At 44.8% G+C, this 16019-nt stretch overlaps 1 protein-coding gene across 6 annotated transcripts in view; it reads right to left on the bottom strand.

The window, feature by feature from the left end:
* Positions 1–4003, bottom strand: part of IFT57 (intraflagellar transport 57) — a 61457-nt gene extending 57454 nt beyond the window's left edge. Inside the window, exons 1-2 of one of the 6 annotated variants that reach the window (XM_063953631.1) lie at positions 3862–4003; positions 675–817 (exon numbers count right to left, since the gene is read on the bottom strand). The gene's annotated coding sequence lies outside the window, so the exon portion shown is untranslated. The other 5 variants (XM_063953629.1, XM_063953628.1, XM_063953633.1 and 2 more) reach the window with 5 other exon arrangements.
* Between the last annotated feature and the right edge of the window lie 12016 nt (positions 4004–16019).

Here is a 16019-nt window from a genome sequence, read left to right on the forward strand (position 1 = left end):
CTAGGCAGAGAACTCTGGAGAGCTCTCTGCAGTGCACCCATCTTGCTCTGGGCACAGTGTAAAACTGAGGTCTGGAGGAGGGGCATAGAGGGAGGAGCCAGTGCACACCCAGAGTCCAAAGCTTTCTTAAAGTGCCCTATCTCCTGCGGAGCCCGTCTATTCCCCATGGTCCTTACGGAGTCCCAGCATCCTCAAGGACATTAGAGAAATGCATGTATTTGCACCCATGGCATTGCAACATTGTCCAAGTAGACAGTTACTTGTTCTTTCTTACTTTATTCCCAACTCAAAATTAGGCCCAAAGTACAGAATATCTGATTATCCTAACCGAATATGTTCCAAGTAAAAGCAGAGACAGGCAGCAAGTGGCTTCCCAACTGTTGAGGAACACAAGTCCCAGTTTGTTGTACAAATGTTCTGTCAGCCGTATGTAGTTTTTTTTTTTTAGTCAGACCTAGGTTCTATAGATGTGGATCTGGAAAGGTTTGACCTTTGGTAAGTGCTTAATTTTCATAATTGACCAACTGCACAATAAAATTCCTCTTATTCCGCATGCAATGTGCAAATCTTTCCATCTATTCTTATCCCCTAAGCTTTATGTTTAAAGTTAACATTATTAGTGAATGACACAATAGGAATTGTAGTATTTCTTAGACCACTGAGATAGTACTTACCAGCAAAACATTCTTGGAATATAAATTACAATAATAACTATACTTGTTCGGAAACAGTGTTTTTTTCCAATGGTATACAACAGTACACATAAACGGCATCTTTTTTTGGTATCATTTTAAATTCTTATAACTAATTCCAGAAGCTAGAAAAAAAAAATCAGTGGAATCATATTAGAAGATAATATGTGTCTGAATACTTGTCTACAGTATGGAAATTACTATAAACCTTGTATCAACTTGCAATTTTAAGTGAGTATCTGCAGAGGTGTAGCGAGGACAATGTCAGTGGCGCTTATGCTCCAGACGCCTCTACAGCCAGGGGCGCTGTCCGGGTCGCATTCTTTTTTATTTTTCTGTTTACCACTGACCACAGGGGATCGTTTTCCAATCCCCAGCAGTACATAGCAGAGACGTCCCCATTGGTGTCCGGAACTCACTGGCCACCAGCCACCTCTGCTCTATTCCTCCTCCCTTCTGCTCTGTCATGCCTCCAACTGCCTCCAGCCCTCTTCCCTTCTGCTCCATCCACCACCCCCTGGCTCTATCCCTCCTGCTCTGTCCCAGCTGCAGATAACTGTCACCGTCTCTTAAACTACGTATACACTGATATGTCTATGAACAACGTCATTCACAGACATATCGGGTTGGTCCTGCAGCTAGGGTTACCACCTCATCCCTTTAATTCTGGGCACATATTAATTACGGGATGCAGTCAGTTTACCTCCAATCAAAATCCCAACGTTCAAAATCCCGACACCAATTGTCCGATGGTCAAAATCCCGACAAGGTGAAAATCCCAACATGGACAAAATACCGACATGTAAAATGCCGACATGAGTTTTTCATGATTTTTTTTCATTGAAACCGACTTGTTCATACTTTACCATCCCAGTGGACCTGGAGGGGGAATATAATAGTGTGCTGAGCGCAACAAGGCACCGTGCCAGAAGCATGGCGAGCGGACACTGTACACTTTATATGGTGTCCATGTTGAGTTATGTCGACATACACACAAACAACAAAAACCGCATGTCGGTATTTTGACCTGTCGGCATTTTACATGTCGGTATTTGGACCTTGTTGGTATTTTAAATGTCAGTATTTTGACCATGTCGGGATTTTGACCACCTGTCAATTGGTGTCGGGATTTTGAACGTCGGCATTTTGATTGGAGGTATTTCATACCGATCCCATTAATTACACAGGTTCTGTGGCTGGCTGACTTCAAGACTCCATTTCACCTGGTTTTAATCAGCCATAGAACCTGTGTAATTAATATGTGTCCAGAATTAAAGGGATGAGGTGGTAACCCTATCTGCAGCACAGCATTATGCAATATATCAGCATGTCTGGCAGTGTGTACATGCGACTTGCTGACCATGGCTGCAGGGACTGATATCACAGATGGGTGGGCAAATTCAATTGCCCATCCAGTTATGGTGTCAAGAAGGACACACTGACCGGCCCATTGGTAAGTGTGTATGCTTACCTAATAAGCCTCTATGTCGGCGGGAGGATACGTCGGCATAGTGTGTACCCAGCCTTAGTGAGCTGACACTGGCACTGCTACTCTGTATGGATTACAGTCACATGCAGTGAGCAATCCCTTCCCTGGGCCCCAACTCGGTTTCTTCTCAAGTGGTGATTAAAATATTGTTTTATTTTTGTAAATGTTACTTTATTGGTGTCTATTAAATGTATATATTTCATATGCGGTAAGTGGTACACTTCAGAACAGAGATAAGGGGCTATCCACGAAGAAACTATCAATGGTTAATGACAGCACAGGATAAATTTACTAAGATGGGATTTGCCCATAGCAATCAATCAGATTGTACTTCTCATTTATCTAGCACTTTCTAGAACAGGGCTGGCCAAACCAGTCCTCGAGATCTACCAACAGTACACATTTTCCAGATCACCTAGCTGGTGCACAGGTGTAGTCATTACTAATTAAGATGTGCTGCATTCATTCCTAACTGACAATTCTACAGGTCTCCAGGAGGCCTGGAAAACATGAACTGTTGGTAGATCTTGAGGACCGGTTTGGCCAGCCCTGTTCTAGAACATAGGTCTGCAAACTCCACACAGTGCATGTTTTGCAGATAACCCAGCAGGTGCACAAGTGTATTATTACTCACAAACACATTTTAAAAGGTACGCAGGTGGAGTTAATTATTTCACTTATGATTCTGTGAGGAGACCTGCAAAACATGCACTGTGTGGGGTAATGAGGACCGAGTTTGCAGACTTATGTTCTAGAACAGGCATTCCCAACCACGGTCCTCAAGGCACACTAACAGTGCAGGTTTTAGTGATATGGGTTACGGGGCATAGTCACGCACTATGGTTATTATAAAAAAGAGGGGTAAAACGTAACGGCAGTCATCAACTTCACTCAAAATTTTATACAAAATAATCGTGCATAGGGTACCACAACTAGGTTGAACTCGATAGACAATTGTCTTTTTTCAACCTTAGATACTATGTTACTATGATATCCAGGCTGCTGCACAGATGGTTAATTCAAAATAATTGAGCTACTAATTAAATCACCTGTGCTGAAGCCTGGATATCACTAAAACCTGCACTGTGTGCCTCGAGGACCGTGGTTGGGAATGCCTGTTCTAGAAGAGAATACAGAACCTGGAATCAGATCAGTTGCTATGGGCAACATCCAATCTTAAATAGAACTCCCATCTTAGTAAATTAACCACTACATGTGCAGATATCAGAAGCTGTGGCTGTACAGACACAAAGCACGGGAATTTCCATCAAAGAAAATTTGCCACCGACTACTTAAACCATTGCCAGCCACTGGATGCATTGGAAACCATTGCATCCAACATACCCGTCTCTAGCTCAACCTATTCCCTATTCTACACATTACACTCCGCTATGGCTATCCATGGTCAGGTTCAGTTAGGGCCACAGTGGGGAAACTGTACATATCACATCTCCAGCAAGATGGTAAATCACAGCAATGGAGATTATCGCGAACCTTGCAACAATACTAATGAGAAAAGCATTGGTAAATACGTTCTACAAACCCTGGCAGCTAATGCATGCCTTCTTATAGATATGAGGCTACCCCAGAGTCATACAGAACTAAACCGAGACCCTCCAGACAGGCATAAAGCAAGCTGTGACTACCAGCAAGAAAGAAAGCGCCATTATTCCGCCTTACCCTCCATGTTGCTACAGCGCCTATGTGGCCGCTACACTCGTCTCCAGGCAACGGGTGAATGTAACGTCACGCCCTGCGACGCGGGATCGCACGGGATCTGACCGCTGTGCTGCTACTGTCTCAGCTCTCCATGTTTGATGTGGGCAGCGCTACACTGACGGCGGGTCAGTCCACTCCACAGCACAGTATGTACAGTAGTAAGTGGACTGACCCGGTGTCAATTGACGTTATGGATACAGCAGCTACTTACTAATTATACAGTTCTAAAATAGCATCCATAGCTGATACAGTACTTACATTTAGGAACTGCGACACTGAGCCACTGTGCAAAAACCGTGTGTTGTTACAAAAAAAAAAAAAGTATATATATATATATATATATATATATATATATATATACACATACACTGCTCAAAAACATAAAGGGAACACTAAAATAACACATCCTAGATCTGAATTAATGAAATATTCTTATTAAATACTTTGTTCTTTACATAGTTGAATGTGCTGACAACAAAATCACACAAAAATGATCAGTGGAAATCAAATTTATTAACCCATGGAGGTCTGGATTTGGAGTCACACTCAAAATTAAAGTGGAAAAACACTACAGGCTGATCCAACTTTGATGTAATGTCCTTAAAACAAGTCAAAATGAGGCTCAGTTGTGTGTATGGCCTCCACGTGCCTGTATGACCTCCCTACAACGCCTGGGCATGCTCCTGATGAGGTGGCGGATGGTCTCCTGAGGGATCTCCTCCCAGACCTGGACTAAAGCATCCGCCAACTCCTGGACAGTCTGCGGTGCAATGTGGCGTTGGTGGATGGAGCGAGACATGATGTCCAACATGTGCTCAATTGGATTCAGGTCTGGGGAACGGGCGGGCCAGTCCATAGCATCAATGCCTTCGTCTTGCAGGAACTGCTGACACACTCCAACCACATGAGGTCTAGCATTGTCTTGCATTAGGAGGAACCCAGGGCCAACCGCACCAGCATATGGTCTCACAAGGGGTCTGAGGATCTCATCTCGGTACCTAATGGCAGTCAGGCTACCTCTGGAGAGCACATGGAGGGCTGTGCGGCCCCCCCAAAGAAATGCCACCCCACACCATTACTGACCCACTGCCAAACCGGTCATGCTGGAGGATGTTGCAGGCAGCAGAACGTTCTCCTTGGCGTCTCCAGACTCTGTCACATGTGCTCAGTGAGAACCTGCTATCATCTGTGAAGAGCACAGGGCGCCAGTGGCGAATTTGCCAATCTTGGTGTTCTCTAGCAAATGCCAAACGTCCTGCACGGTGTTGGGCTGTAAGCACAACCCCCACCTGTGGACGTCGGGCCCTCATACCACCATCATGGAGTCTGTTTCTGATCGTTTGAGTAGACACATGCACATTTGTGGCTTGCTGTAGGTCATTTTGCAGGGCTCTGGCAGTTCTCCTCCTGTTCCTCCTTGCACAAAGGCGGAGGTAGCGGTCCTACTGCTGGGTTGTTGCCCTCCTACAACCTCCTCCACGTCTCCTGATGTACTGGCCTGTCTCCTGGTAGCGCCTCCATGCTCTGGACACTAAGCTGACAGACACAACAAACCTTCTTGCCACAGCTCGCATTGATGTGCCATCCTGGATGAGCTGCACTACCTGAGCCACTTGTGTGGGTTGTAGACTCCGTCTCATGCTACCACTAGAGTGAAAGCACCGCCAGCTTTCAATAGTGACCAAAACATCAGCTAGAAAGCATAGGAGCTGAGAAGTGGTCTGTGGTCACCACCTGCAGAACAACTCCTTTATTGGGGGTGTCTTGCTAATTGCCTATAATTTCCACCTGTTGTCTATTCCATTTGCACAACAGCATGTGAAACTGATTGTCAATCAGTGTTGCTTCCTAAGTGGACAGTTTGATTTCACAGAAGTGTGGTTGACTTGGAGTTACATTGTGTTGCTTAAGTGTTCCCTTTATTTTTTTTGAGCAGTGTAAATATATATTTCTCTAACGTCCTAAGTGGATGCTGGGACTCCGTAAGGACCATGGGGAATAGCGGCTCCGCAGGAGACTGGGGGAATAGCGGCTCCGCAGGAGACTGGGCACAAAAGTAAAAGCTTGAACTAGCTGGTGTGCACTGGCTCCTCCCCCTATGACCCTCCTCCAAGCCTCAGTTAGATTTTTGTGCCCGAACGAGAAGGGTGCATGCTAGGTGGCTCTCCTGAGCTGCTTAGAGTAAAAGTTTATTTTAGGTTTTTTATTTTCAGTGAGTCCTGCTGGCAACAGGCTCACTGCATCGTGGGACTAAGGGGAGAAGAAACGAACTCACCTGCGTGCAGAGTGGATTGGGTTTCTTAGGCTACTGGACATTAGCTCCAGAGGGACGATCACAGGTTCAGCCTGGATGGGTCCCGGAGCCGCGCCGCCGGCCCCCTTACAGAGCCAGAAGAACGAAGAGGTCCGGTGAAATCGGCGGCAGAAGACGTTCCTGTCTTCAACTAAGGTAGCGCACAGCACTGCTGCTGTGCACCATTGCTCTCAGCACACTTCACACTCCGGTCACTGAGGGTGCAGGGCGCTGGGGGGGAGCGCCCTGAGACGCAATAAAAACAGAAATACCTTAGGATGGCAAAAGAAATACATCACATATAGCTCCTGGGCTATATGGATGTATTTAACCCCTGCCAGTTTTCCAGAAAAAAGCGGGAGATAAGGCCGTCGTGAAGGGGCGGAGCCTATCTCCTCAGCACACAAGCGCCATTTTCCCTCACAGTTCCGCTGGAAGGACGGCTCCCTGACTCTCCCCTGCAGTCCCTACAGAATCAGGGTAAAAACGAGAGAGGGGGGGCACTATTGGCAGCTAAATTATAAACAGCAGCTATAAAAGGGAGTAACACTTATATAAGGTTATCCCTATATATATATATATATATATATATATATAGCGCTCTGGTGTGTGCTGGCAAACTCTCCCTCTGTCTCCCCAAAGGGCTAGTGGGGTCCTGTCCTCTATCAGAGCATTCCCTGTGTGTGTGCTGGGTGTCGGTACGATTGTGTCGACATGTATGAGGAGGAAAATGATGTGGAAGCAGAGCAATTGCCTGTATTAGTGATGTCACCCCCTAGGGAGTCGACACCTGACTGGATGGTTGTATTTAAAGAACTACGTGACAATGTCAGCACTTTACAAAAAACTGTTGACGACTTGAGACAGCCGACAAATCAATTAGTGCCTGTCCAGGCGTCTCAGACACCGTCAGGGGCGATAAAACGCCCGTTACCTCAGTGGGTCGACACAGACCCAGACACGGATACTGAGTCCAGTGTCGACGGTGAGGAGACAAACGTAATGTCCAGTAGGGCCACACGTTACATGATCACGGCAATGAAGGAGGCATTGAACATTTCTGACACTACAAGTACCACAAAGAAGGGTATTATGTGGGGAGTGAAAAAACTACCAGTAGCTTTTCCTGAGTCAGATGAATTAAATGAGGTGTGTGATAAAGCGTGGGTTTCCCCCGATAAAAAAGTGCTAATTTCTAATAAATTATTGGCACTATACCCTTTCCCGCCAGAGGTTAGGGCGCGTTGGGAAACACCCCCTAGAGTAGATAAAGCGCTCACACGTTTATCTAAACAAGTAGTGTTACCGTCTCCTGATACGGCCGCCCTCAAAGAACCAGCGGATAGAAGGCTGGAAAATATCCTGAAGGGTATATACACACATACTGGTGTTATACTGCGACCAGCAATCGCATCAGCCTGGATGTGCAGTGCTGGAGTTGCGTGGTCGGATTCCCTGACTGAAAATATTGATACCCTGGATAGGGACAGTATATTACTAACTATAGAGCATTTGAAGGATGCATTACTATATATGCGTGATGCACAGAGGGATATTTGCACCCTGGCATCAAGAGTGAGTGCTATGTCCATTTCTGCCAGAAGAGCGTTATGGACGCGACAGTGGTCAGGGGATGCGGATTCCAAACGACATATGGAAGTATTGCCGTTTAAAGGGGAGGAGTTATTTGGGGCCGGTCTATCGGACCTGGTGGCCACGGCAACGGCCGGAAAGTCCACCTTTTTACCCCAGGTCACCTCTCAGCAGAAAAAGACACCGTCTTTTCAAACTCAGTCCTTTCGTTCCCATAAGTACAGGCGGGCAAAAGGCCACTCATTTCTGCCCCGGGGCAGAGGAAGAGGAAAAAGACTGCACCAGGCAGCCTCTTCCCAGGAGCAGAAGCCCTCCTCTGCTTCTGCCAAGTCTTCAGCATGACGCTGGGGCTTTACAAGCGGACTCGGACACGGTGGGGGCCCGTCTCAAAAATTTCAACGCGCAGTGGGCTCACTCGCAAGTGGACCCCTGGATTCTGCAGGTAGTATCACAGGGGTACAAACTGGAATTCGAGACGTCTCCCCCTCGCCGGTTCCTGAAGTCTGCTCTACCAAAGTCTCCCTCCGACAGGGAGGCAGTTTTGGAAGCCATTCACAAGCTGTATTCCCAGCAGGTGATAATCAAGGTACCTCTCCTACAACAGGGAAAGGGGTATTATTCCACGCTGTTTGTGGTACCGAAGCCGGACGGCTCGGTGAGACCAATTTTAAATCTAAAATCCTTGAACACTTACATAAAGAGGTTCAAATTCAAGATGGAGTCACTCAGAGCAGTGATAGCAAACCTGGAAGAAGGGGACTATATGGTGTCTCTGGACATCAAAGATGCTTATCTCCACGTCCCAATCTACCCTTGCTCACCAAGGGTACCTCAGGTTTGTAGTACAAAACTGTCATTATCAGTTTCAGACGCTGCCGTTTGGATTGTCCACGGCACCTCGGGTCTTTACCAAGGTAATGGCCGAAATGATGATTCTTCTTCGAAGAAAAGGCGTTTTAATTATCCCTTACTTGGACGATCTCCTGATAAGGGCAAGGTCCAGGGAACAGTTAGAAGTCGGAGTAGCACTATCTCAGTTAGTGTTACGTCAGCACGGGTGGATTCTAAATATTCCAAAATCGCAGCTGATTCCAACGACACGTCTCCTGTTCCTAGGAATGATTCTGGACACAGTCCAGAAAAAGGTGTTTCTCCCAGAGGAGAAGGCCAGGGAGTTATCCGAGCTAGTCAGGAATCTCCTAAAACCAGGCCAGGTGTCAGTGCATCAGTGCACGAGGGTCCTGGGAAAAATGGTGGCTTCTTACGAAGCGATTCCATTCGGAAGATTCCATGCAAGAACGTTTCAGTGGGATCTTCTGGACAAATGGTCCGGATCGCATCTTCAGATGCATCAGCGGATAACCCTGTCGCCAAGGACAAGGGTGTCTCTTCTGTGGTGGCTGCAGAGTGCTCATCTACTAGAGGGCCGCAGATTCGGCATTCAGGATTGGATCCTGGTGACCACAGATGCCAGCCTGAGAGGCTGGGGAGCAGTCACACAGGGACAAAATTTCCAGGGCTTGTGGTCAAGCATGGAAACATCTCTTCATATAAACATTCTGGAACTAAGGGCCATTTACAATGCCCTAAGTCAAGCAAAACCCCTGCTTCAGGGTCAGGCGGTATTGATCCAATCGGACAACATCACGTCAGTCGCCCACGTAAACAGACAGGGCGGCACGAGAAGCAGGAGGGCGATGGCAGAAGCTGCAAGGATTCTTCGCTGGGCGGAGAATCATGTGATAGCACTGTCAGCAGTGTTCATTCCGGGAGTGGACAACTGGGAAGCGGACTTCCTCAGCAGACACGACCTTCACCCGGGGGAGTGGGGACTTCATCCAGAAGTCTTCCAAGAGATGGTAAACCGTTGGGAAAAACCAAAGGTGGACATGATGGCGTCCTGTCTCAACAAAAAACTAGACAGATATTGCGCCAGGTCAAGGGACCCTCAGGCAATAGCGGTGGACGCTCTGGTAACACCATGGGTGTACCAGTCAGTGTATGTGTTCCCTCCTCTGCCTCTCATACCAAAAGTACTGAGAATCATAAAAAGGAGAGGAGTAAGAACTATACTCGTGGTTCCGGATTGGCCAAGAAGGACTTGGTACCCGGAACTTCAAGAGATGCTCACGGAGGACCCGTGGCCTCTACCTCTAAGAAAGGACCTGCTCCAGCAGGGACCTTGTCTGTTCCAAGACTTACCGCGGCTGCGTTTGACGGCATGGCGGTTGAACGCCGGATCCTGAAGGAAAAAGGCATTCCAGAAGAAGTCATCCCTACCCTGATAAAGGCCAGGAAGGATGTAACCGCGAAACATTATCACCGCATTTGGCGAAAATATGTTGCGTGGTGTGAGGCCAAAGAGGCCCCTACAGAGGAATTTCAACTGGGTCGCTTCCTACATTTCCTGCAAACAGGACTGTCTATGGGCCTAAAATTAGGGTCCATTAAGGTTCAAATTTCGGCCCTGTCGATTTTCTTCCAAAAAGAACTGGCTTCAGTGCCTGAAGTCCAGACGTTTGTCAAAGGGGTACTGCATATACAGCCTCCTTTTGTGCCCCCGGTGGCACCTTGGGATCTCAATGTGGTTTTGGGGTTCCTAAAATCACATTGGTTTGAACCACTCACCACTGTGGAATTAAAATATCTCACATGGAAGGTGGTAATGCTGTTAGCCCTGGCTTCAGCCAGGCGTGTCTCAGAATTGGCGGCTTTATCTTATAAAAGCCCTTACCTGATTTTTCACACGGATAGGGCAGAATTGAGGACTCGTCCTCAATTTCTCCCAAAGGTGGTTTCAGCGTTTCACGTGAACCAGCCTATTGTGGTGCCTGCGGCTACTAGGGACTTGGAGGACTCCAAGTTACTGGACGTAGTCAGGGCCCTGAAAATATATATTTCCAGGACGGCTGGAGTCAGGAAATCTGACTCGCTGTTTATCCTGTATGCACCCAACAAGCTGGGTGCTCCTGCTTCTAAGCAGACGATTGCTCGTTGGATTTGTAGTACAATTCAGCTTGCACATTCTGTGGCAGGCCTGCCACAGCCAAAATCTGTAAAAGCCCATTCCACAAGGAAGGTGGGCTCATCTTGGGCGGCTGCCCGAGGGGTCTCGGCTTTACAACTTTGCCGAGCAGCTACTTGGTCAGGGGCAAACACGTTTGCTAAATTCTACAAATTTGATACCCTGGCTGAGGAGGACCTGGAGTTCTCTCATTCGGTGCTGCAGAGTCATCCGCACTCTCCCGTCCGTTTGGGAGCTTTGGTATAATCCCCATGGTCCTTACGGAGTCCCAGCATCCACTTAGGACGTTAGAGAAAATAAGAATTTACTTACCGATAATTCTATTTCTCATAGTCCGTAGTGGATGCTGGGCGCCCTTCCCAAGTGCGGATTGTCTGCAATACTTGTATATAGTTATTGTTACAAAATTCGGGTTATTATTGTTGTGAGCCATCTTTTCAGAGGCTCCTTCGTTTATCATACTGTTAACTGGGTTCAGATCACAGGTTGTACGGTGTGATTGGTGTGGCTGGTATGAGTCTTACCCGGGATTCAATATCCTTCCTTATTATGTACGCTCGTCCGGGCACAGTATCCTAACTGAGGCTTGGAGGAGGGTCATAGGGGGAGGAGCCAGTGCACACCAGCTAGTTCAAGCTTTTACTTTTGTGCCCAGTCTCCTGCGGAGCCGCTATTCCCCCAGTCTCCTGCGGAGCCGCTATTCCCCATGGTCCTTACGGAGTCCCAGCATCCACTACGGACTATGAGAAATAGAATTATCGGTAAGTAAATTCTTATTATATATATATATATATATATAGAAGTAGAGTCTACGGCGCTTAGGTGTAGCTATGTGCTTTCTATACCTTAAAATTAGAATAACCTTTTGTATAGATAAAATATCAATATAAAATACACAATAAAAACACTTCTCAAACTATGAGTGGCAGCTTATAATACAGAAAAATGAGCTTGGCATGCACACATATGGATTTTGAGGAATTGGTGAAAATAAGCGCCCAAGAGTGTGAATTATAAAACAAGGTGAGTATAATGAAGGTATCTACGGTGGGTATGTTAAAACCAGTTAGAAAACTTATCTGAAAAACCAGAGAAGCTAGATTCAGGCGATGCTCCTTTTGATGCTTAATACATGTTAAAAAAGAAGAAGAACGGACATAGTGTGTACTGTTTTTTTGAAAAATATCAAGATATAACACTGGCTCTGTAATGTTAGGCTTAATTAGGGAAATAGCATATTCCCAAGTATGCAGTCAATATATAGCCTAGGCAGTGTATATATAAAAGATAAAGTATTTAATACACAAAAATGACATAAAAGTACATAAAAATACATAAAAACATGAAATGGCTGTATAACATGCGTACAGGATAAAAGATTATATCAAGCTTATCTGTCCATAAATAACTGGAATGCATGCGTACAGAATTCAAGATGATAAATGGCTTATCTGTCCATTAGAGGAAATGTCAGCAGGTGGTCCCATCCCATGACTGCATACTTGGGAATATGCTATTTCCCTAATTAAGCCTAACATTACAGAGCCAGTGTTATATCTTGATATTTTTCAAAAAAACAGTACACACTATGTCCGTTCTTCTTCTTTTTTAACATGTATTAAGCATCAAAAGGAGCATCGCCTGAATCTAGCTTCTCTGTTTTTTCAGATAAGTTTTCTAACTGGTTTTAACATACCCACCGTAGATACCTTCATTATACTCACCTTGTTTTATAATTCACACTCTTGGGCGCTTATTTTCACCAATTCCTCCAAATATATATATATATATATATATATATATATATATGTTACTCCAAACGGCGGCACTCCTTGAGGATTTTTACCAACGCAAAAATGAAGAGACAGACGCCCCTGTCAGTTGTTAACGTTTCAGTTTTTCAACTTTCATCAGAACAAACATACAAAAGACATAAACATACCTTTATACCATCACCAATCACCTTTCTGCGTCTCAGGTGCGGCTGCTAGGCAGGTCCGAATGACGGCGTCTGCTGGGCATACGGCGCGCTCCATTCCCCGTCACGGTGCCAGTCTCCTCTCCGCTTTCCTGGTTCAGCAGCGCAGCGGGTCTGGATGACGTCACCCATTCACTCGTCAGACGCGCTCCTTCGCCCCTCCTAGCGCCGGTTACCTGGGAAACATATAAACATAACAGAGAATCACCATAGTGAAATTAATTAAAAATGAGCATCAGGAATTCATAGGGCTCCACATTCACGATTAATCGATATAGTTAACACAGCAACACATATAGATCTTAAGTAAACACTTGTTGTATATAATCGTTAGTTGCCAACACAATTATAAATAACAATGCAGACCCAATTGTTCATTTAAACCTGCAGGGACAAGGGTATTGAGACGGTAGATCCATTTAGCCTCTCTTCTCAACAATGCCTGATTCCTATCTCCACCCTAATGTTTAAGGGTTGTTGATCAATAATTTTATATCTAAGAGAAGCTAAATTGTGTTTGAAGGTTTTAAAATGACGAGCTACGGGTTGAGACTGTTGGTCACCCTTCAGGGCAGCCCGAATGGCGGATCTATGCAATTGTTCATTTAAACCTGCAGGGACAAGGGTATTGAGACGGTAGATCCATTTAGCCTCTCTTCTCAACAATGCCTGATTCCTTTCTCCACCCTAATGTTTAAGGGTTGCTGATCAATAATTTTATATCTAAGAGAAGCTAAATTGTGTTTGAAGGTTTTAAAATGACGAGATACGGGTTGAGACTGTTGGTCACCCTCCAGGGCAGCCCGAATGGCATATCTATGCATCGCCATCCTCTCCTGGAACTGCCTGGAGGTCTTTCCAACATAATAGAGTCCGCACGGACATCTAATAAAGTAAATAACATGTGTGCTGGTGCACGTGAGAATTTTATCAATCTTGATAATTTTACCTGTATGGGGGTGTGGGAAACCAATACCTGTCTCCATGTAACTGCACGTAGTGCAGCCCATGCATTTATAACACCCTGGTTTTCTAGATAAAAATGTCAATGGGGGTCCCGGTTTATATCCTGAAATATCATTGTGGACCAACCAATCCTTGAGATTTATATTGCGTGTATAAGAGGGCAATATGGTTTCCTTCTTGAACATTGGTAAATCCTTGTCTATGGCTATGATGGACCAACTTTGCTTCACAATTTTATTGATTTCACTGCTACTCGAACTATATTTTTGCACAAAAGGAATTTTCTGTATCATAGAATCATTCTTAGGCCGTACAGGCTGTAAGGCCTCCCTTCTATCCATACCTAGTACCTTTTCCTTGGTAGACATCAGCATAGACCAGTCATAGCCCCTGTTTTTAAACTCTACCGCCATTTTGGTGATCTCAATCTCAGTTTGAACCAAATTATCAGAGATACAATGTATTCTCAAAAATTGAGAATATGGTAAACTATATTTAGTTGCAGGGGGATGGAAGCTAGATGCCTGTAATCCCGTATTTTTATCTGTAGTTTTTTTTTATACAGGTTAGTATGTATTACCCCATCTAGTATCGAAATTTCCACATCCAAATAATTAACCTTACTTTTACTTACTGTAGACGTAAATTTAATGTTGTCATCAACCCTATTGATGTTCTCTAATAATGCAACTAGAGCTGTTTCTGGGCCCTGCCATATCATGAATAAATCATCTATATATCTAACGAAAAAGATGATATTACGGAACACCTCCATGTTAGAAAAAAATATGTTTTTCTCAACTTCAAACATAAAACAATTAGCAAACGCTGGGGAAACACAACTCCCCATTGCGCAGCCCCTGGCGCTGTTCAAACCATTTACCGTCAAATAGAAAGTAGTTCCTCACTAAAGTCAAATGCAGTAATTCAATAAAAAACATTACATCTGGACCCTTATAATAAGGAGAACTCGAAAGAAGTCTCATGGCTGCCTCTACACCACTCCCATGTGGGATATTGGTGTAGAGGCTGACCACATCTAAAGTGCATAACAAACAATCATCAGGTAAATTCGGTAATGCATTCAATTTATTAATTAGACTAGTAGTGTCTTTTAAGTACGTGGGCTGTGCTTGGATGACTGGTTGAAAATAATAATCTAAGAACTTTGAAACATTATAGAAAACAGAGTCCCGGGCCGCGATAATGGGTCTACCAGGCGGATTGCACGGGTCCTTGTGTATTTTAGGAATAATATAGAAAACCGGGGCTACCGGAAAGTCCTGTAATAAAGCTTCTTGTACTTCAGAGGAAATATTTTTTTCACATACAGCCTGATTTAACACTGTTTCAAGTTCTTTGTTGTAGCGCTCCGTAGGGTCCCCAGCAAGTTGTCTGTACACATTGAGGTCCAGTAACTGCCGATAGGCCTCCTTCCTATAATCAACAATATCCTGCACCACAATGCCTCCTCCCTTGTCCGCCGAGCGGATTACAATGCTTTTATCTTTACTCAACGTCCATAAAGCTTCTCTTTCACCTTTAGTTAAATTATCATGGGCCTGAGGTAATTCTTTTGGGAGTCCCCCCACCTCAGACTCTAAAACTCTGGCAAAACATTTTAATGAAGCATTGTTCGTACTGGGATCAAAACGTGAGGGTTTCTTTAATATTCTAGGGACAGCTGAAGTTCCAGAAGTAGATGGCTGGTTTCCAAAAAACTCTTTAAGACGTAAACGTCTATTTACTTTGTGGGAATAAATTTTCCACTGAAATTCGTCAAATTTCTGAGCCGGAATAAACGAAAGTCCTTTATTCAGCAAGGTCACTTCGTCAGCTGTTAATACTTTTGATGACAAATTGAAAACTATATATATTGGTAGATGCTCAATTAGCTTAGTGATATCATTCAGGTGCTCGAAAGAGAGCGGTATTTCTAAGCAAGAAAAAAAGGCATTTGTTTCCCCCAGCACCCTGAATGATAACCGTAACCAGATATAAATTCCACATGATAATAGAATTCAGAGATCTTCGTTACACATATTTGCGCAAATGTGTGAATAAGCCCCAAAGCCGCATCAAGGCGTCTCTGTATATTTGGGGTCCCTAGCGCTATATCTAGGTGCAGGGTGTGGCACCCCAAAACACCAGCATAAGCCAGAAAGCCCAGCGTAGCATACCAGTGAAAAAACTATAGTGTTAATAAATTAGTATTTAGGAAGCCGAAGCTATAGAGAAAGTGATACAAAAATGAAATGCAATTA

Source organism: Pseudophryne corroboree, chromosome 2 (genome assembly GCF_028390025.1).
Source record: "Pseudophryne corroboree isolate aPseCor3 chromosome 2, aPseCor3.hap2, whole genome shotgun sequence".
Lineage (NCBI taxonomy): Eukaryota > Metazoa > Chordata > Amphibia > Anura > Myobatrachidae > Pseudophryne > Pseudophryne corroboree.